The 21,547-nt window shown below is 39.5% G+C and overlaps 1 protein-coding gene across 1 annotated transcript in view; it reads left to right on the forward strand.

The window, feature by feature from the left end:
- The window catches only part of LOC122788918 (inositol 1,4,5-trisphosphate receptor interacting protein), a 404,634-nt gene that overhangs the window by 109,465 nt on the left and 273,622 nt on the right, over positions 1-21,547 (forward strand). The window lies entirely within an intron of this gene.

Genomic DNA, 21,547 nt, shown 5'->3' on the forward strand with positions numbered 1-21,547 from the left:
GCCACATAGTGTGTCAGGTACCTTGAAAAAAGATCAGACAAAGCACATGTAAAACTTGTGTAGAAGATTAAGCTAAAAATGGGAGAAAGCCAACAATATAAATATAAATTGTGTAGATAAGGATGTGCTGAGTTTTTTGACAGACAGTATGCATGATGTCTCTATATTTTAAGGAGGCTTTTGGTTTAGAAACTTGCTAGTACATTATTTGGCAGGAATGGAACATGGTTAAACTATGACTTTCACAAGATTTTTGGAGTTGTAGTGGAAAAGTACAGTGTGTCTGACAACTCTGCAAAATTAGCATTGCCTATAGCATCAGTTCATAAATTGATATATTTACTGTTCTTCCACATATAAATAGAACTACTGGATTAGATGAAATTAAAAGGACAATCCCAGCATTTAAAATTAGGGTCCATGTTAAGCTGACAGAAGTCATGCCCACTTCGACATGTCACTTTAATTCCCACCCACAGTGCCATTTTAATTTTAAGTATCCTGTAAATCCCCAGTTCCAGTCATGCTTCAGCTGCCAGGATAAACTAATCATTGTATTTGTGTTCCTCTCCACCATACATTGGATTGGGGAACTATGCCCCCAGCTCCTGGCTCATACTTAAAATAAAAATAGCTGTGCCAGGGAAAAGGAACATCAGTGTATACAAGTTTTTAAATTTTGCAACACTCATGCTTCTACAGATGTACAAACAGCTCACTCATAAAAATAGTGCATGTGTCTAGTAGTATTCAGAAATCAGCACATATCAAAGTAGAAGCTGAAAAACAAACAGAATACTGTGTTTACTAATGCTCTAACCATCACACACTTGCTTTCTATGGAATTACTAGCAGGTCATAAAGTCACTACACCAGGCTAGTTTTCAAAAATCAGAATACAGTAAAACATGAAAGAAAGAGTAATATGATTTCCACTACTGATTGCCTAACTCAGAAGCCATGCCATAAAATTGTTGTAGATGGCCAGGATCCACAATCAGCACAGAATAAAATATGAAATGAAAAAACAAAAAAAAAAAACCCATCTGTTTACTAATGTTTTAAAAGCTTTGCATTACTGATGTGCTTTCTAGAGTAGAAGGAGCAGTCAGGTCATAAAAAGCCAGAAAGGCTACTTTTCTCAATGGGTAAAATGCACAGATTAAACTAATGAATGACTCACTAGGAGAGCTGTTAGTACAACCGCAATTTGAGAAAACACCTTCGAAACTTCCTTCAGGCACTTTTCCTCCACCCCCATCAGCCAAAGGTGAGCATGCTCAGAAAGGCAAACCTGAAATGTAAACAAAGGCTGAAAACAAAAAATCTTTGAGACTGTCCCTTTAAAATAATTAATTATGTCCTGACTTGAATAAAGGTGCTATGGTCTGGGAATCTGGTGCAGCTGCTGCACACCTTAAACAATAAACACAGCTTTGTTCACTCAGAACTATGGGTAGTCACTTATTTTCTTCCCTGATGTATTGAAAGTAGGTGAGACTAAGTCACCTGTTGCAGGGTAAGTGCATAATGTTTTTCATTATTTACCTGTGCAGCTCTAAGTAGTTGTACTGTGACCTCTGGCAGATTGATTCAGTGCCAATATCACCCCCCTCTCACCCCCTAAAGAGCCCATCTCAAGACCAAAGGATTGCCAAATTCCGGTGCTAAAGGCCACATAGGTACAAACAGCACTCTCCAAAGCTAAGAATGCAGCATCCATGGCACCAGACGACATCCTGGGCTGTGTACTACATGAACTACAAAATGAACTGGCACCTCACCTAAGTGTCATGTTTAATCATAGCTTCACCTCAGGCTTTGTGCCCACTGAGTGGCGTACAGCTACAGTTGTCCTACTCCACAAGGGGGGATCCACCTTGGATCCTGGGAACTACTGCCTCATCAGTCTGACGAGCCTGATCTGCAAGGCCATGGAATATATTATCATGGAACTTATAAACAAAGACATTGGCAACCTTCAAACACTGGACCCCACTCAGTTTGGGTCCGTGAAGGGCCGATCTTGTCTCCTGAACCTGACTGACTTCTTCAAATCAGTCTCCAGAGCCGTGGACAAGGGTAAGGCAGTCCACACAGCCTATCTGGACCTCGTCAAGGCTTTCAACACCATCCCCCACTCTGGAATCCTAGATAAACTTACTAAGCTGGGCATTAATCCTTACGTCACTCGATGGGTTGCCAACTGGCTTACTGACAGAACCCACACTGTAAAAGTAGCCGACTCCAAATCTAGCTCCAGACAAATGACAAGTGGAGTACCTCAGGGTTCAGTCCTGGGACCGCTTTTGTTTGGCATCTACTTCTCTGAAGTACAGGCCAACACTAAGGGACTCTGGCTACCAAAGTTCGCAGGTGATTGCAAACTGGGAGCCATTATTGCATCCCCAAATTATATGGATATTCTGCTTACAGAAACAGATGCTTGGTGCCAGAGCCATGGGCTCAAGCTCAATGCCAAGAAATGTATAGCTATCCCCTTTGGGAAAAAAACATATACCCGTGAATTACCACATAGGTGGCAATACACTCAACACCGAAAGTGTAATAAGAGACTTAGGGACACAGGTGGACAGTGGTCTCACCTTCGATAACTACATCGCCACAACAATCAGGAAATCCTTCTATGTGGCACACCTCATCCCTAAGGGCTTTTCATCCAGAAAAAACGTGGTCATTGTCCCACTGTACTCATCTGTCATTAGACCCATTATAGAATATAACACTCCATTTGGTATGTACCTCTCAAGACATCTGCAACAACTGGAAAGGCTGCAGAAATACCTCACTAAAAGAATCACAGGCCTAAAGTAGATGCCCTATGCTGACAGTCTTAAAAAACTCCAGCTATACTCTGTCGCATATCGTCTACTCAAGAGGCGATCTCTGCTTAACATACAAGGCCATGTCAAACCCAGAGCTATTGGACATGCTACACTTAAAGATATCCCAATCCCTCAGAGCCACACTCTCCAGGGATCTAAACCTTGTCATCACAATGAACAAAACATGCTGGAGGGATAGGTTCCTGACCCAGAGACTCCCCAGCCTCTGGAATAGACTGCCCATACATGTCAAGCAGAGTGCCTCTTTGGCCGTTTTCAAAAGGAACCTTTAACTCTCAGACCTGTATACAGATACATACATATATGTGTATATATATATATATATATATATATATATATATATATATATATATATATATATATATATATATGTATGTGTATATATATGTATATATATATATATATATATATATATATATATATATATACACATATATAGTATTTTCATTTTTTTCAAATGTTCATTATATTTTGTTTTGATATGTTTTTAGACTCAAGCAAGGCTTGCATATTGTGCACTGCCATATGCCAGCATCATGACTCTTGTAGTTTATGTTTACATTTTTTTTTACCTTATCCATCTGTTCATTTTTTATGTGGGCTGATAACCTGATGTAAGTTGGGTTGCTTTTATTTATGAGCCAAACATGTGGAAACAGTGATTATACTAAATTAATGACATATATATTTAAAAGTACAGTGCACAGTTAAGAGGGCTGCATGAAAACAATATAATCAACTTGGCATATTAATAAAATCCTGAACTGCCTTGCATTATCACAGTATAACAGCACATGCTGTTGTGTTAATTTATCTGTAGCGAGCCAATGTGTAGTTTTAGTTCGTTTTCTGAAAAAACATTTCAATGCCGTCTCTCCCTGAGGCAGTAATTACAGACGACATTTAATTTGATTGCATAGTTTTGTTTCAGCTTCAGAATATAAAATGAAAGAATAGATGTATTTTCTTGATGACTGCTTATCGTCTGCATTCCTACTACTGACTAACAGATTAAAGGTCTTGTAATGGAGTCAGAGTTGGCTATTGTGATAGTGAAACATTAGACTAGTTTGCCTTAGCCAAATCATCAAAGTTAATGCAAGGTATCTGCAGTGTTAACCGTTAAAACTCATTAGTAAGCCTTTGATGTTGAGAGCGGCATTTGACAGGAGTCAAGTTGGACTTAAAAGGTTTTTGAACAAAGGACCTAATTGTTTAAATACTACATTTATTTTATGGATGATTCCATAATGTTGAAATAAGAATAAATTCTGTTTAATAATTTTATTCTGGGGTAATGTGCTGCTCTACAGTGTCCTATTTCAGATGTCGTCTTGGTGCAGAGCATGGAGATAAAACATTCCTACAGTGGTTGTGACAAAGTAATTATACAGGTCATGGCAATGACAACTGAAGTACTTGTACTTTAAGATAAGATATATGGTGAGTTCAAAAACTTTCATCAGACAGGTTGTCTGATGAAGTGACTGAATGTCGTGAAAGTGCTTACTTTGTGTGTATCTTTGTTCTTTTATTGAATTAACAGTTTACAGTACGTTTCTAGCCTGCAGGCTTAGTGCAGTATTTTTTACTTATTTGGCTTTTGTTTTCCTGCAGTACTCCGTACCCTGCCTTCATTCGTTTTGTTCTGAGTTCAGAAAGTATCTTTTTAACATAAGCAATCACTTCAAAGCAATAGCACGTTAGTGTACATCATTGAAGTACAGCCCTTGTGCTTTATAAACAAGTAACATGCAGATACATATTTACAAATTCCTTGTGTTGCCAGGATAACTTGCTTTAATGTTAATATGTTTGAGATGTGAATCGGGAGCTAAATGGAGAGGTGATTTGTAGGAAGTCAGGTAAAGTGCCGAGTGAATGAAGCATTGGCAGATGTATCTTTGTTGAAGAAATCCTAGTAACTGGTTTTTAGATTAGTTGTATCCATTTTAGATGTAACAACGGTGGTCAGGAGATCAAGATTTGGTTCTAAAACTGAGAAAGCACGGATAGTATGTGACATTGTGTTATAGGGTTTATTGGGCTAATTTACTACTTTTCCCCACCTGCCTAGAAAACTATGTGGATGAGAGAAGCTCTTTATGCAGTATCGATAGGAATCTGATGTGACTTGACAGCACTGTGAGGACAGAATGCATCATTAGAATGAGACCTCAGCGGATGGTGTGAGGGATGTGTGGTAAGTTTACTGGCTAGTTTGGCAGGCATTTAGTTATAGTAGTTTGGATGTGAAGGATACAAGAAGTAAATCAGTATGATTTTTGGCATATATTAGCTTTTTTGAGGACTAGTAGCATTTATAAAGAGAAGATAAGGCAATAAATCTGTAGATTTGGTTGGTGGGTGTTTGTAAAAAGGATAGATTTTTTATGAGCTGCAAATTGTCAGGGTTTTGGATAGGCTAATAAAATCCCATTTCCAGTAGGTGTTTTGCCTCATGAGAGTAGTTAGTGGAACATTTTCCAGTTGAAATAAAAAATAACCTTTTTGTGTAAGGTAATAGGAAGTTAGTATGTGATGGCCATGGCTCCCCAGCATCACCAGTGTAGAGGGCTGTGCTTCCTCACTCAGTATTCTAATTACAAGATCATAGTACCTCAGAGATCAATGTGCTACTTGCTTTTCCAGGAATGTCAAGTGTTCCTTTATTCCAAGTTATTGCAACCTAGGAGTTAGTATTACTGAGAGAAATCCCCATCCCCACATTGGAGAAGGTAAAATGAGGAGTGCCTCCTGGCAAAAGACATGTAAATTCAATATAGTGTCTTTTATTATTATGTCCATTTGTATTTTACAGACATTTTCATTGTTTTCGAAGTTACAATTTATGTTTTTTTCTTCTGCACTAACATTTCAGATATTAACAAAATTAAATGTAGTTTCTAAAAAATCCAATTTTTACATGTATACAGTTGCACTACTAAAGATGCTAGAAATACAGTTACTTTAAGCGAGGGTGTTCCACAGTGAGTTCCTTTCCTCATTCTCTTTAGTGTGCATATTAACTTTGTCTTTTGATATAGTTTGTATAATATGACATTACTGTTAATATTTTCTTCTCCTGTGGAAAGACCAACATTAGTTTTGTTTTTCCTTCACAGGACTTGCCCACTGTCTCCTCTACCTGTACCTAATTGGACTATTCATTTTGTGTGTGTGTGTGTGGGGGGGGGTTGAGCCATATATCTGTGGGCTAGGTGAGATACCTATGGTCCATCTGTTCCTGCCTAGGCAGCCTAATCAGTCCATTCATTTCCAACAGAGAGAGTCGGATAGTAAAAATGGTAAAAAGTAGGTCAACATGCTGGCCCTGCAGAGTGGCTGGTCCCTTCCCCCAATGGGGCACATCCCTCCCTCCCTCACAGTGGCTCTTCCAGTTCTTCTGTGGCTATCTGTCACAGGGGTGCCTTTGCATGTTGTCTTGGCTATATGGTAATGCACATGGGCAGTACATACTCACAGGCTGTTGCTCCATGGGAGCAATACCCAGTGTGCTCCTGCTAGGTGCCACCCAAGTGGCAAACTAGGACCCCCCCCCCATGATGGGTGAGCTGACAGTAGCAGCTTACTCCCATCCTCCCATGCTAGCTGCATCAGTACTCTGGTCACCTGGGTAGTATATTAGGGTGTTAGCCCTCTGTGCCATAGTAGCTGACATAGACCAACTTTACTTCCAGTGAAAGAAATTCTTAGAAGTTTTGGAAGTAACTGCTAGTATCTGTTTTAATAACTACTATGTAACTAATTTTAACCAATGAATTTGTTAAGTGAAGCACAATATATTAAGATCTTGCTGTCACAATAATCAGCATTATGGACTTCAATAAAGATAAACAGTACCCAAAGCTCTGGTATTCATTCATGTTTTAGGTACCCTTTTGGATGGTTATTCACTTGGAGAGAGAGAGAGAGATGCGCCTTGTATGTTTATGAAGTGCCTGGTAGTTAGCAGGATAAAAGGAGGGAGAGAGGGAGAGCAAGGCAGTAACTAAGGCATACTAATTTGGTTCATTTGATAGCATTTTTTCTTTGGGCAGAGTTGAGAGAAGAAAAGTGGAGAGGAAGTCAGGGGTCTTGCTGGGTGTTCACAGCTTAGCCATGCCAAACTCCTATGATTTCATGCATGAATGGAATTCCACTTCTCAAACTTGGGGATAGGAAAGTGCATGAGAAAACTATACAGCGACAATGCATACAAGAGACAGCAAAAGCAGAAACGTTGGAGAATAAAGAGCGGAAGGGTGCACTCATGGTTCCTTAGTGATCTTTAAGTGAAAAACAAAAAAACCCTGCAAAAATATAACCAAGAAAATTGAATTCCTTTCATTATTTGCATTTACTGATTTTTACCACACCCATTTGTTAATTCTTTCATTCTCTGATATCCATTTTAGGGAGGCAGTAGAGCTGCATGTATAAGCATAGGCAGAGAAACTAATTCTGGTTAGGATGGCAGTCTTGTCACTGTTGCACATATATATAAACATGTGCATGTGCGCGCACACACACACACACACACACACACACACATACAATATTCACAGCAGTGGGCACATTACAGTGTCACTGATTCACCTATGGCAGGTCTGTGGGATGTGAGAAGAAACTGGTAAACATGGTGAAAAACCATGAGGACACAAGAATGGCATTATGTTTCCTCACAGAAAGCATTCCAGCTGAGAAATGAACTGGAGGGCCAAGGGCTGTGAGGCAACAGTGTTAACCACTGTACCATGTGACAATTTATCTTGCATTAGTGGTTAGTAGCATTACAATAATTGGTATCACTGGGGGGGGGTCGCTCCTGTCCCTTATTGTATACTATTATGCAACAGGAAAAATCAAACTTAATGTTCCAGGGATCATTCTAAAACACCATCAAGACCAACAACCTCACAATTTTTAATGCATAGTTTTAAAGCCAAAAACTCCATTATGCTGGCCCCAAGTTAAGTGTCATCATCTGATTCACATCCCCTGCACACTGCATATTGCAATGAAATTCTCCAGAACCAGACATTTCATCACCCAATTTTATCCATACAAAATAAGACACTGCCACAGGAGAACCTGGCATGTAAAGTAGCTCTGTACTAGCTTGCACATGCCAGAATTTGCAGTTCTTTACTATAAATCTAGATATGTATGATACAGCTATAGAATATGGGAACATTGAAAAGTGGCTGTCTGTCTGATACAGATAGTAGCTTCACTTAAGATTCAGAACTAACACTGTGCAAACTAGTATGAGAAATGTAAGCTTTCAGACGTGTGGGTTTGGTAGTGTCAAACTTGCCAAAAATATCATATGAGCTGCTTCATAGCTAATATTTAAATTACAGTGATGCCAGAAAGAGACACTAAGCGTATCTAGTCTGCCAGTTAAGCACATTAGCCTTGCACCTTCTGTCCTTCCCTGCCTTACTCCCTTTTTGTGCCTGTCGCATGTCCTTTTAAATGCCTCTGTGGATTTCTTTTTCACTGCCTACTTCATTAGACCATTACATGGGTACAGAACCCTTTCTGTAAAAAGTACTTTCCGAGATTCAAAAATTGTTATTCCTTTTAATTTATTGCGAAGGAAAATAACTATTTGCTACAAGGGAAATTATTTTTCTGAGCTATGATACAGAATCGGAATTGCCTAGCCATGATAAGGCTTTGCTGTATCTAATAATGGTGGCTGCCAAAAAAGCAATTACTAGAAAATGAAAATCAAAGTGTAAACCAACTATACTAGACGTAGTGAATATAGTTGTTGTTGTTTTTCTTTCGGCTTTTCCTGGTTAGGGGTCGCCACAGCAGAACTCCGGTCCGTTAATGATTGGCAGTAGATTTTTTATGGGTGCCGAGGTGCCAGCTCGACGCCCAACCTTCAACAAAGGCACGCCCATTCTACGCATGTCTTTCGAACACCACTCGACCGCAGGGAGGACATGCAGACTCCACACAGAAGGCGCTCCAGCCGAGAATCGAATGGGAGAACCTCTTGCTGTGAGGCAGTAACGCCACTGCTGCAACACTGCGGCTTAGAAGTATACCTTTGATTAAGTCTTTTAGAAGGTTTGATAAAGCAACATGCAAAAGGGCTTACCTGTTTGTATCACTGTTGCGAATAAACATTTTATTTTGGAGTGATTTTTATGTTTGTCCTGAGCGTGCTTTGTTCAGTGGCTTTATTGATTTACGTTTTATCTCTTTTACTACAGAAGTAGTGAATATAGTATCGCCTCTGAGTAAACGATATGCAACAGAGTACAGCTGGAGTTTTTTTGACGGTCAGCATAGGGCATCTGCTTTAGGCCTGTGATTCTTTTAGTGAGGTATTTCTGCAGCCTGTATAGGTTTCTTGATACCCAGCTTGGGCAACTTTCATTAGTAGCTGTTTTTCATCCTAGATGTCCATTTAAAGTTTAATCAGTATTGATTAACTAGACCTCGTATATCTCAACCCCTTAATGCAAGATTTCTGAGCAAGGCTAAAATTAATGAGAGGGACAAAGGTCCAAAATCATGAACAAAGTTTAAGTATTGCTTTCATAAGTTTAGAAAGTTGTTATAATGACAGCTTTTAGATTAGCATGCATTTTCTGAAGGATATGAGGTCTGAAACACAAATGTCTGTCATTATTTAGTGACCACAGTCCTAAATAATATGCTAGAAATCTGTACATTTTATGAGGGAAGGTCGAAAAAATGTGAGGCAAAGATCTTGACATTCTGTGAAATTCTGGTCATTTGAGAGGAATGCTAGAACTTAACTTTTGAATAAACTGAAGTGTCATTCAATGGCAAGTTTCAAAAAGTCAGATGTGTCTTCAAGTTACACTGATCATGTACACTACAGCTGTCACTATGAAATACTTTAAATAAAGTTAACTGTGGAAAGCAAGAGTCCTCTCTGTTGCATTACACCAAGGAAAGTATTTTTAATTTTGTTAGACAAGATGTTTTATGTGAATAACTGTGAAGAACTGATATAAACTGTTTTATATTAATTGCTCTTTAGGGATTGTATTACTGCTTTCTCATAATACCTTGTATAAGGAGAAGTGAAGTCTGGAGAAGCAGATTATATTAAAGCTTCTGCCTAAGACCTTTATAATGAATTTCAGAGTGCCTTGTTCAGCTGCACAGAAGGGAACGGGAACACACAGAGATTACACTGGAATAACACTGAACTATACAGTGTGATTGTCTTAATGTCGTGGCACAAATTCATTGCCAGAAGCCTTCAGAGCTAGCAATATATTTTGTAAATACAAGGGAATCAAACTTTAATGAGTAAAATAGAGAGATTTTAGCTCTACAGGAAAAATGTAAATAGTTTTTCACTACAGAACAGTAAATCATGTCCGAGTTAACATGAAATGTTAAAACAGTTTTACAAACTTTTAAAGATTTACCACATATGTAAAGTATGTATAGGTTGTTGAGACACTGAGGGTTGACTGCAGTACTCAGTAGACCATCATACACTCATAGAGGAGTAGAAAATTTGTGTGAACCATTGTAAAATTCAGAGTGAGAGGGAGAATGGTGCTGATAGAATATAATTAATTATTAGTAATAATACCCTGCACCACAGGGCTCAGTCCTGGGCCCACTCTTGTTTGGCATCTACTTTTCCGAAGTACAAGCAAACACAGGAGGGTTATGGCTGACAAAGTTTGCAGATGACTGCAAACTGGGCGCCATAGTAGAAAACACATCTGACACAGATATCCTTCAGAAGGGTCTCACAGAAACGGATAACTGGTGCCAGAGCCATGGCCTAAAGTTAAATGCCAAAAAATGCATAGTCATACCCTTCGGGAAAAACAAGGTTACCCCTAGCTACCAAATAGGTGGCAATCCACTGAGCACAGAAGAAGTTATCAGGGACCTGGGGACCCAGGTTGATAGTAGTCTGTCATTCGACACCCATGTAGCTAAAGTAGTTAGGAAGACCTTCTACATTGCCCACCTTATCATGAAGGGATTCTCATCTAGATCAAGGGAGGTCATAGTCTCCTATACTCATCACTCATCAGACCAATGATTGAGTACAATGCCCCATTCGGAATGTATCTGACCCGACACTTGCAGCAGCTGGAGAGGCCACAAAAGTTCCTCACCAAAAGGATAAAGGGTCTCAAACATCTGTCCTATGCTGCCCGACTGAAAGAACTCCAGCTCTATTCAGTCGCACCGCTTGCTCAGAGGTGACCTTTGCCTAACATACAAGGCCATGTCAAACCCAGATTTGATGAATATGCTTCACCTCAAAAATCTAGATCCGTCAGAGCCACAAGGGCGGGAGACTTAAACCTCGACACGGCTATTAATAGGACGTGCTGGAGGGATAGATTCATCACCCAAAGACTCCCTATGCTGTGGAATAAAATCCCGGTATATGTGAGGCAGAGCACCTCGCTGGCCTTGTTCAAGAGAAATCTTGACCAATGGATGGGAGATCGCAGATATACCCCAGGGATTACCTCAGTGTCACTGCTCAACAGAGGCACAGCAAAATAATGGGTATAGTTCCCCATACTAAAGGGGTGGCGTAAGCCACAAAACTATGGGCTAGGCTTGTAAATGCCCTCGGGCAGATAGCCTAGTATGAACCTATGAACCTATAATAGGTTAGGTGATGTGATCTGAAGGAGGGCAGTTGCATTGTGCTTGTTTGTGAAGAAGTGGAACTGGAATTTGGTGCAGGAGGTTGAATGTTTTAGATGTGGAGGTAGTGATTCTCAGACTTTGGGACCAAGGATACATAAGCAGAATAAGGTGGGATTCTAAAAAGTGTGATTTAGTTTGGCAGAGGTATGCACAGTATTTAACACCAGTGTCACGGACCCCTGTGATGGAGGCTGGAATGGTTTACACTTGCAGAAGTCTGACAACAGCCAGCACAAAGGGTCAGAGGTGATTTATAACACCAAACAATCTAGCTATCATAGTGCAGCCAGTTTTCGTTCATAAAGATGATTCATTATGTACTTCACTAGCAGGTGTATATTGTTACTGTATTGCTAAAGAAATTGTTCCATGTTGACCAGTGCACCCTTAATGTGGACAGATTGCAGAACTTCTTGGTTGGAGCAGGGACTGTATATCATCCACCATCATGCCAAGTAAGCTTTGGGGGAGACACCAGGTACTGTCACACCAAGAGAGGGGAGTGTATTTGCATATTGCTGACAGGATAAGCAAGTATGGAATGTCTGGATGACCAGACTGGATGTCTTAGTGGGGATCTATTCACTAATAAGTTGGAGGAGCTACAGCCCAATCAAAGAATACTTTTGTTGGCTATATAAAGTTGTGCATAAGAAGAGTATTGCACCTTCCACAGAAGTGGCATAACCCTGCATTAATGATTGTGGGCAGAATTTTATATTTATAGCATGGTATAGATGCTAAGCTTCTGAACAATTGCTTTTCCCTTAAAGAAAAGTCCTGAAACTGGCTAGTGTTCCAGCTGCTACTGGTTGACCACACTAGATATTTAGTTGAAGTAAGACACATTCCTCTCCCCTCAGAAGTTTACCTATTTTAGGAGACCTTACTGGAAATGGTAAAAGACTGCACTAAGGACATCCTGAGATTGTCTTAAGACATTTTAGCCTAAACTGGAAGTGTGCAGTTAAACAGTGTTATGAACAGCTAATATCCAGGCACACCCTATTCCAAATTTCCAGATCCAAATAATTTTTTAAAGTGCTCCTTATTCAATATAATAATTACAGAAAGACCATGGTGCTTTATGAATACATGTTTTCTAATCAGCTCCTTAAGTAGCCATTACCCTGTTAACTCCTGTTAGTCTTTCAAGAAAAAAGAAGGGTAACAAAATTAATGCTGAGAGCAAGTTACTCCTTGCTGGGATGGAAATGCCCATCTTGATGGAAGTTAGTACCACTGACTGGAGCCCAGTGTTTAGGTAGACAGATCCATTCACTGTACTACATCAGGTTGTTGATGTGTTATTCAGAATCTACAACAAACTTTTATCCAGTGAAATGAGAAGATATAAAAGTAAATGAATGTGTATGACTTGTCATACCTCTAAAAAATCTCCATCATTGCTAAAATCTTCTTGATCTGAGAAGGAACTGTCAGATTGTTAACAATACAACAAAATCTTCTTACATGTGCATGAAATGGGCAGTATAGTCCAACCAAAATTTTTGGAGGACACCTGGGGGTTGTTTGGATACTCAACTATTGTGGGATGTGGGGAGAGGTCAGTGATAGGCAAGGACATATTCAGTAAAAGTAAAGTTATATTGAATCTCTTATCTATACTAATTTACCTTTCATTGTATTCTCAGCCATACTTTTACTTCTAACTCCCAACAGCCCCTGGGAATAACTTTTTTCCATCTCCTCCAAGTTCCTTAGGGCTGCATTTTATCCATAAGCCTGCTAGAAGCTCCTCTTCCACCCTTCCAGAACATCACCCTTTTATTTCCAAGTAATCAAAACAGATATAGTTAGGAAACTTGTAGAGAAAATTACATACGACAGCTGTGTGAAATGCTAGTTGCTGCACTCCAAATTTCTAAAAATAGCAACTCCATCTGTAGCACTCCCATTGCCCCATATTCTTCCTTTGTCATTTAGCAAAGTTGTAGTCCCCTTCAGCTTAAACAAGAACTTAGACTCCCTCTTCCCAAGATCTTCTTACCTGTGGACCCAAAGAAAGGCTGACCTATTGGAAATCTGTACCATCTGTCTAAATAATTGGAAGAAACTGCCTACAGTCAAGATCTTGACTTTGTTGAGAAATATGGACTGTTTTCCTGGGCACAGCATGGATTTAGTAAGGTCTATAATATCCTTATCACTGATAAAATTTTCTCTAACACAGAGAAGGATCTCCTAATTGGTGCCATATTTACTAATAATGATTAGTGTTCAAAACTGTTAACCATTTCAGAGTATGAAAAAATCAGGGCAGTGGATTTTGGGTGTAGGAGTTATGAAATAGGTACAAAGGTATCTCTATGAAAGGTTGTTTAGGGTTCATTCAGGAAATGTCCACTTTTGTTAAATACAACAAAGGCTGAAGTAGCCCAGAGTTAATTTCTCAGCTGACCAAATGTTCTGCATTAAAGATCTGTATATTGATGACTTTCTCCTTAATACTGGCAATTCAGTCTAGCAGTTTCATGAAGGTATTCAAAGTGCACACTCAACAACAGTGTGACTGAGATGACCACAGCAAGTCAACCATAATTACTAAATAAACTGTCTACATGGCCTTTAGTACACACCAGAGACTAAAAGGTAGTGATCCACGCAGGCTGCAAGACTTGATTAATACTCCTGTATTTGTAAATACAGTGTCATAAAAATCCAGGCCTTAAGCTTGACTCGCATTATCTCTTAAGTGCCATAAGGAAACATGTTGATAAAATCATAAAGGAGTTCAGATTGGGCCTAACACTGTGGTCTGGAAAGGAAATTGTGGATATGGCCCAGGTGACCTGAGTCTGAATAGGAGTTTATGCTGTGGAAGAGCTGGGTAGGGAGGATGAGAGGGAGCAGCTGATGCCACCTCACATATCCAGGGAGAGAGAGTGGTGGTTCAAATTGCATGATCTCTACTAAGAAAGTGAAGACTTACAAGGTACTGGAAAAAGCTAGAACAGGGAATATAGGTGTGGTTGAACCATGTCAGTGACTGTAGACCTCATGAGAATATATGAGGAAAGGAGAGATTTAGTGGACTCCAGCTATGACACATTTAGTGAAGTCAGCCATCAGGCATGGGGTTATGTATGGCCTAAGTCAGATAAAAACAACCCTGATGGCTGCCTAGAAGAAGTCCTCGTCAGTGAACTCTCCATCCTCATGGGATTAATGTGGATGAAAATTTGCCATCCCTTGGGGAACAACTGTATCAGTAAATTGCAAAAAGAGCTTATGGTCCAAAAACTCCTACAAGGGAATCCAGGAGGGCTCCTAGAATTAACCTTCTGATGCCCAAGCTTGAATATGTACTACTTATGGTTTTCCTGAATTCTAGTCAAAATTCAAATAGTCAACAAAACACAGTAAGCAAGGTACAATAGTTCATCTCTGTCTGTCCATTTCTCTGTCTGTCTCAGATCCTGTCAATTAGCAATGGTTTACACTTCATGTTATGGCTTGTTCAGCAGTGTTACTAGGCTTACATTCAGATTGATCCTTTTTAAACTTCTGTCCTCAGTTACACCACAAACTCTCAATTAAAACAGAGGTTTCCAGTTCTCTCTCAAGAACATATCCTCAAAAACTCACTATAGATCACACTGTGGGAAGGGGTTATAGCAAAAATACATTGGCTAGCTGGAACCTACTTTATTAAATTAATAAAGATTTTAGATCAAAGCTTAAGATATATCACTCTAAAACCTATACATGTCACTGCTTTAGAGACGGAAGTTGAACCCAAGCTCCTTCACTAAATAACACCATTTAAGTAGCCTCTAACTTCATTTTTTTAAATATTGTTGAGTTTTTGATAATTTGTCTTACAACTTTTAGAACATCTGGCTGCATGGTAAGATAGATTTTTACTTAGTTTTGTAAAATGTGTGTATACTACTTGTATGTAGGATCAAAACTGAGTGTACTTCCTAATGATGTCTCCAGGTGTTTCTTCAGTTGCATTCTGCTGACACCTCTGGACATCAAATTTTGCTTGTTTATATTTGCATAAATAAGTCCATAACCATGCCACATACATGGTATAAGGAGATTTATCTTAAATCTCATGCAGTAAAAGCACAACTGTAATGACATTTGCCCTCTGTTTAGTGCAGAAAAAGTGATATTGAATATCATTTGTATGCTATTTTTATTTTTAATAATTTTCATATTTCTCTAAATATCAAAGTGACAAGACAGACCTGATTAGCCTCATATGTAAGCTGACAGCTGCATGATGAAAATATTGCTAGTAGTAATTGTGTTGCTTGAATGATTACTGAGGTATTCTTTTTTTTTTAAGTTTTTCAATTTGTAAAATAATCACAATATTTACAGTCAGAGATTTGTGAATCTAATAAATGAAAAAACTTCAAGTAAACCTTACAGACAAAAGAAAAACAACTATTTACAGGAGTGTCCATTAACCATCAAGTTATTCAAGTTATTATACATTGCATTAAATCTAAAATGCAGTTATTATTGCTTGTCAAGCAAATCTCTAAGTTGTGTCCATGCATTGTAGCAAGAGGTAATCTTGGTTGTTCTTGACTTAATTGTAATGATTTCCAGGTGACAGACTTCAGTTGCAATGTTTATAAATTCTTTGAAGAAGGATGTAGATTTGTTCTAACAATTCTGAGTTATAACCTTTCTCGCTATAAGTAGTATAGACCACAAAATGCAAGTTACCGAGATATTCTTAACTGTTTATAAAACACTACAATATTACGTAATTCATATTTACTGTGGTTATTATCACTTATAAAATCAAGTTTAAAATCTAAAACTGAATGAATCCAACCAATGTAAAGGGGTTCTTTGTGATGCATAGTTTGCCATTTACAGTTTTATAATAATACTTATAGTTCTAGAGATATGCACATTTGTTTGAAGTGCTTGGCAATAACTTTATTTTGGCCCAGGCCACACCCACTGAGATTTAGAGTTCATACTCAAAAGAGCACCACTGTGGGGGATGAGTTAAAGAAAATTATGCATGAATTGTCTACACTGCTTTTATATACTGTAAGGGCGGCTGCGGTGGTGCAGCAGTTAGCGTTGCCACCTCACAGCAAGGGGTTCTCCGGTTCGATACTCTGCTGGAGTGCCTTCTGTGCAGAGTCTGCATGTCCTTTCTGTGGTCGCACGGGTTTCCTCCAGGTGTTACGGTTTCCTCCCACATCCCAAAGACATGCTGTAGGTGGATTGGACACTCTAAATTGGCCCTAGGTGTGAGTGCGTGCATATGTGTGCCTTCTGTGGAAGCTTGGGTGCTGGGCTGGCAACTCGACACCGTAAAACTCCACTGCCGATCATGAGCGGACAGGTGATCTGCTGCGGCAACCCCTAACCGGGAATAGCCGAAAGAAGAAGAAGATCACTCACTGCCTGTCAGTGCCTATAACAACGGGCTACCTACGTTACTTTATTCATCTCTTTATATATTTATGAAAAGTTTATGAACATTGTATTATCTTTGCATTGTACCCTGGGTTGCAGCTAGAAAGAATATCCAGACCAGCTCACTTATCTAGTTAGTAAACAAACAAACAAACAAAAATGCAGTTTTGGAGTTTTGGGAACTATTTTGAGTGTCCAGCCCTGTTCATTCAGTCACTCCGTGCAGGGCTGGCAATTTCTGAATCTCAGAGCCACTGATGTATATCACTGGGTCTGTTTTACAAATTATTGGCCAGAGGCAGCAACAGCACCCTGTCTAAGCCCAGATCATAAATTCTAAAGACATGCGTCTGGAGCATTTCTCCCCGGGCCTCCGCTGAAAACAGGGTCTGTGGAACCTAGTCGGACTTTCCCGGTCAACAAATGTTAAATAAAAGAAAAAAGAAAAATAAAAAAAAAAGATCAAAAGACTTTGATGATGTACAGTCCATAATGTTTTATATTGGCTCTATGAGCTGGAGATAGTCACAGTTTTTTCATTTAATCTGAGGTAATAAAGCAGAATCCACACAAACAGACACAGTACAAAAGTATGTATTTGTGCATTTAGGGCACCACACACACACACACACACACACACACACACATGCGCACGCCAACATTCAGCTACAGTTCTATGGCAGGCCAGAATACTGATTATAGCCTTTAGACTGCTTCTTCTCTATGTAGCTTTCATGAGGTAGCAGTGATACAGCCAGCCAAGCCTTTTCCTTCCCTTAGGGTCACTTTCATCCCTGTGTCATGGTTCTTTAGCACACAGACTTTATAACCTAACGTGTTGTCAGGGTCACTGTCACAGATTTATTTCTCTGTACCATAGAGGCAGCATTGTCAGTCCAATGTTTGAAAAATAAGCAATGTCTGGTAATAGAATTTCTTTCATCAGTCATTTAATTCATTGCCATATATTGTCTTTTATATGTTTGTGGTCTGGACTGAATAAATCATCATGTGTTATGTTACACAGTCTGTCCTGTAGAGAAAGAATGTTCCTTGGCCCTTCCCTCACATTGTTATTTTTTTTAATATCTTTCTCTCTATAGTCTGTCTTCCTGAAACCACCTCTGTTGTCACTCCAGATTCATTCATGCAAGTTATTTTGCTCCTAAAGGTATGTTTGAATAATACATTTACAAGTGTAGCTCCAGAGTGAGGGTGTACTGAGTTTCTTTAGGCTTTTTGTATACTGTTCAGGTACTGTTTCCAAAAGGAAACCTTTTGCTGTGGCAGTTATTATTGCTTTACTGATATTTTTCAAGAAATAATCTAAATTATTGGTTTGAAGTAGTAAAGAAGTCTCTTTTCTGTGAGTTATATCTTGGCACTAGAAGAAATTCTGGAACTGGTGGAAGTATAGCAGTGGCCATTACAAGTTCTTTGTTTCTGTGGTAGAGTGTGTGTTGCAAAATTATATTATATGTGTGTATGTAGAAAGTACTGGACCTTTAATGGAGAATCTTAAGGAATCATCTTTTCTGGGCCCACTTTGCTTTCCAGATAATAAATAGCTTGCAGTCTGCTTTCCTAACCTCACTGCCCCTCTGTTCATTTGACAAATATTATAAATGAAGGTCAGTTGTTTTAAAAGCATTTTACAGGTGAGAGACATCCTCACACTCCCAGTTTGGTGGCTATGCCCCACACTCTTTCTTATCCCTAAATATATCATCTCCAATGATCACCAGCTATGAGAAAAGAGAAATACTGTTATTCCATGTTCTTTGCATTTGTACTATTTCAGAAATAGTATATTTAGAGACAGGAATGCTGTAGCACTTTGAAGAATTCAGATGGCATGTCTACCCCTAAAAGCACATTTGTATTACCATTTACTTTTATCTGTCATGTAGAGGTATAGCATAAGTTCGGAGACTATATTGTGATAAACTGGGCAAGGCAAATGGAGTGGCAGTATGCAAGTAGTTCCTGATTTCTCTGTTGTAAATAGATCCATAATGTCAATGGTTAATTGAATTCCAGGATATTTGAGGAGCCCTGACATTGTATAGTAGCAGTCTTGTGTTATGCAGCTATTTAATATAACAAGTTGTCTTTAGCATTTTCTCTGTGATTTCATCCATGTTGGGAAACCATATTTTTCCTTCACTGGTGTTGTGTTATTTAGTATCCACATATGGCCTTCATTTGCTACATCAATGCATTTTGTCTGGAGTTTCTTTATTGCTATCAACCTTGTACCATTTACCCGGCATCTCCCATGTATTTCTTCATTGCATATTGGATGCCTCAGCATTGAGTTCTCATTGTTAATTTTGCTCTGTGCACCATATGTAAGAGCTATTGTATTCTTTCACTTTATGAGAAGCATTGTCTTTTTCCTGTTTCACCTTGTGTGTCTGTTGGTATCATTGCTGTAGGAAAAACATGTTCACCAATCTTATTTACATAAGAATATTCAACTCTAGTATGAATTTTCACCAGAAAAGGGTGTCAAAAATCATAGTGTGCCTGGACAAGCAAATAAGAAATTGTCTGTTCTCTTCCTGTTTCTTACTGCAAATTAATATGTCTGAAGTCTTAAGGACAAATGTGCAATTTCCAAGTAGATGCTTTATTACAAGTAGTTGATGGTAGTATATGATCTGCAGTGAATGTAAAGCCCTTCCTAAAACAAGACGTGAAAATGCTGACAAGCCCACACATTGTCTATAACTTCTTAACAATGACAGTGATCTGCTTGCATATGCTGCTTACCGCCTGATGCCCCATTTGTGCTTGGCTTAAGACCACACTTTATTGACTACACCAAGTCTTACTGAGTTAGCATCCACCTCTAACATGCTTGGACTGCTTCAAATATGACATTGCTATGTCTGTGTTTAATCACATTTTTATCTACACTCTGCACTCCCTCTTCATTTTAGGTTCATAGGTTTGTACTAGGCTGTCTGCCCTAGGGCCTATACAGTCCTAGCCATAACAATTCTGTGGCTATTTCTTCCCACAGCATTTACTTCCCTGGACCCCTGTTTAGCAGGGCGACTGACGTGATCCCCAGGGTGAATTTCCTATCTCCTATCCAGTTCAAAAGGTTCCTTTTGAAGAGGGCCAAGGAGACGCTCTGCTTGACATGTATGGGCAGTCTATTCCAGAGTATGGGGAGTCTCTGGGTCAGGAACCTATCCCTCCAGCATGTTTTCTTCATTGTGATGACAAGGTTTAGATCCCTGGAGCGTGTGGCTCTGCGGGATTGGGATTTTTTTAAGTGAAGTATGTCCAACAGCTCATGGTTTGACATGGCCATGTATGTTAAGCAGAGATCGCCTCTGAGTAGACGATATGCCACAGAGTATAGCTGGAGTTTTTTTAGATGGTCAGCATAGGGCATCTGCTTTAGGCCTGTGATTCTTTTAGTGAGGTATTTCTGCAGCCTTTCCAGCTGTTGCAGATGTCCTGTGAGGTACATACCAAATGGGGTGCTGTACTCTATAATGGGTCTAATGTGGGATGAGTACAGTGAGACAAAACCTCCTTTTTTCTGGATGAAAAGCCCTTAGTGATGAGGTGTGCCACATAGAAGGATTTCCCGACTGTTGTGGCGATGTGGTTATCGAAGGTGAGACCACTGTCCACCTGTGTCCCTAAGTCTTTCATCACACTTTCGGTGTTTAGTCTACTGCCACCTATGTGGTAATTCATAGGTACATGTTTTTTCCCAAAAGGGGGATAACTATACATTTCTTGGCATTAAGCTTGAGCCCATGGCTCTGGCACCAAGCATCTGTTTCTGTAAGGCCCTTTTGTAGAATATCCACATCATTTGGGGGTTCAATAATGGCTCCCAGTTTGCAGTTATCTGCGAACTTTGTTAGTTAGAGTCCCTTAGTGTCCCTTTGTCTGCATAAGCATCAGATCGCATTCAGCAGCCCATAAGCCCATTTGTTCCCCATCCTTTCTGGCCATTACATCTACATCCTCCCATGGGGGGGGGGGTCCTCTCCTCTTCCTGTGGACATTTTCCTCTTGGGGCCCTCCTTTTAAGTGCTGGTCTTGAGAATGAGATCCAGTGTCTTTCAAGTTGTCATTCTGAGCCTGATTGTACTTTTTTTAATTTAGACACAGCCCTTCCTCTATTTGTTTAGAAGTGTGGTACCATGCCTTCCGAGCAGCACATAATGTGAGTGCATGTTTTCACACACCCACACTAATGAGACTGAATGCAAACACTCCTGAGCTGAGGTTTTGCTTACCTGGTCCCTTTTTGTGGAGATACCCTCTTGGGCATTCCCCCAGCTGATGCACTTGTGGAATAGCCAGACCAATTCCTGCCAAATGAGCAACCAGTACAGGCAAATCACTACCATTCCTCCAACCTTACTGTTCCGGCATCCAGACTGTTAGTGTAACTTGAATCAGGTGGACACAGTCAGGGCATTGTCCCACTGCACCATGGAGCCAGCATCTCTGTTACCTCCCATTTTATTACCCAAATAAAAGAGTATCCTTTTCAATAATTAGTGAACTGCAATTGTGCACAAATCTGTTAT

Source organism: Protopterus annectens, chromosome 14.part0 (assembly GCF_019279795.1).
Source record: "Protopterus annectens isolate FY-2018-M chromosome 14.part0, PAN1.0, whole genome shotgun sequence".
Classification (NCBI taxonomy): Eukaryota; Metazoa; Chordata; order Ceratodontiformes; family Protopteridae; genus Protopterus; species Protopterus annectens.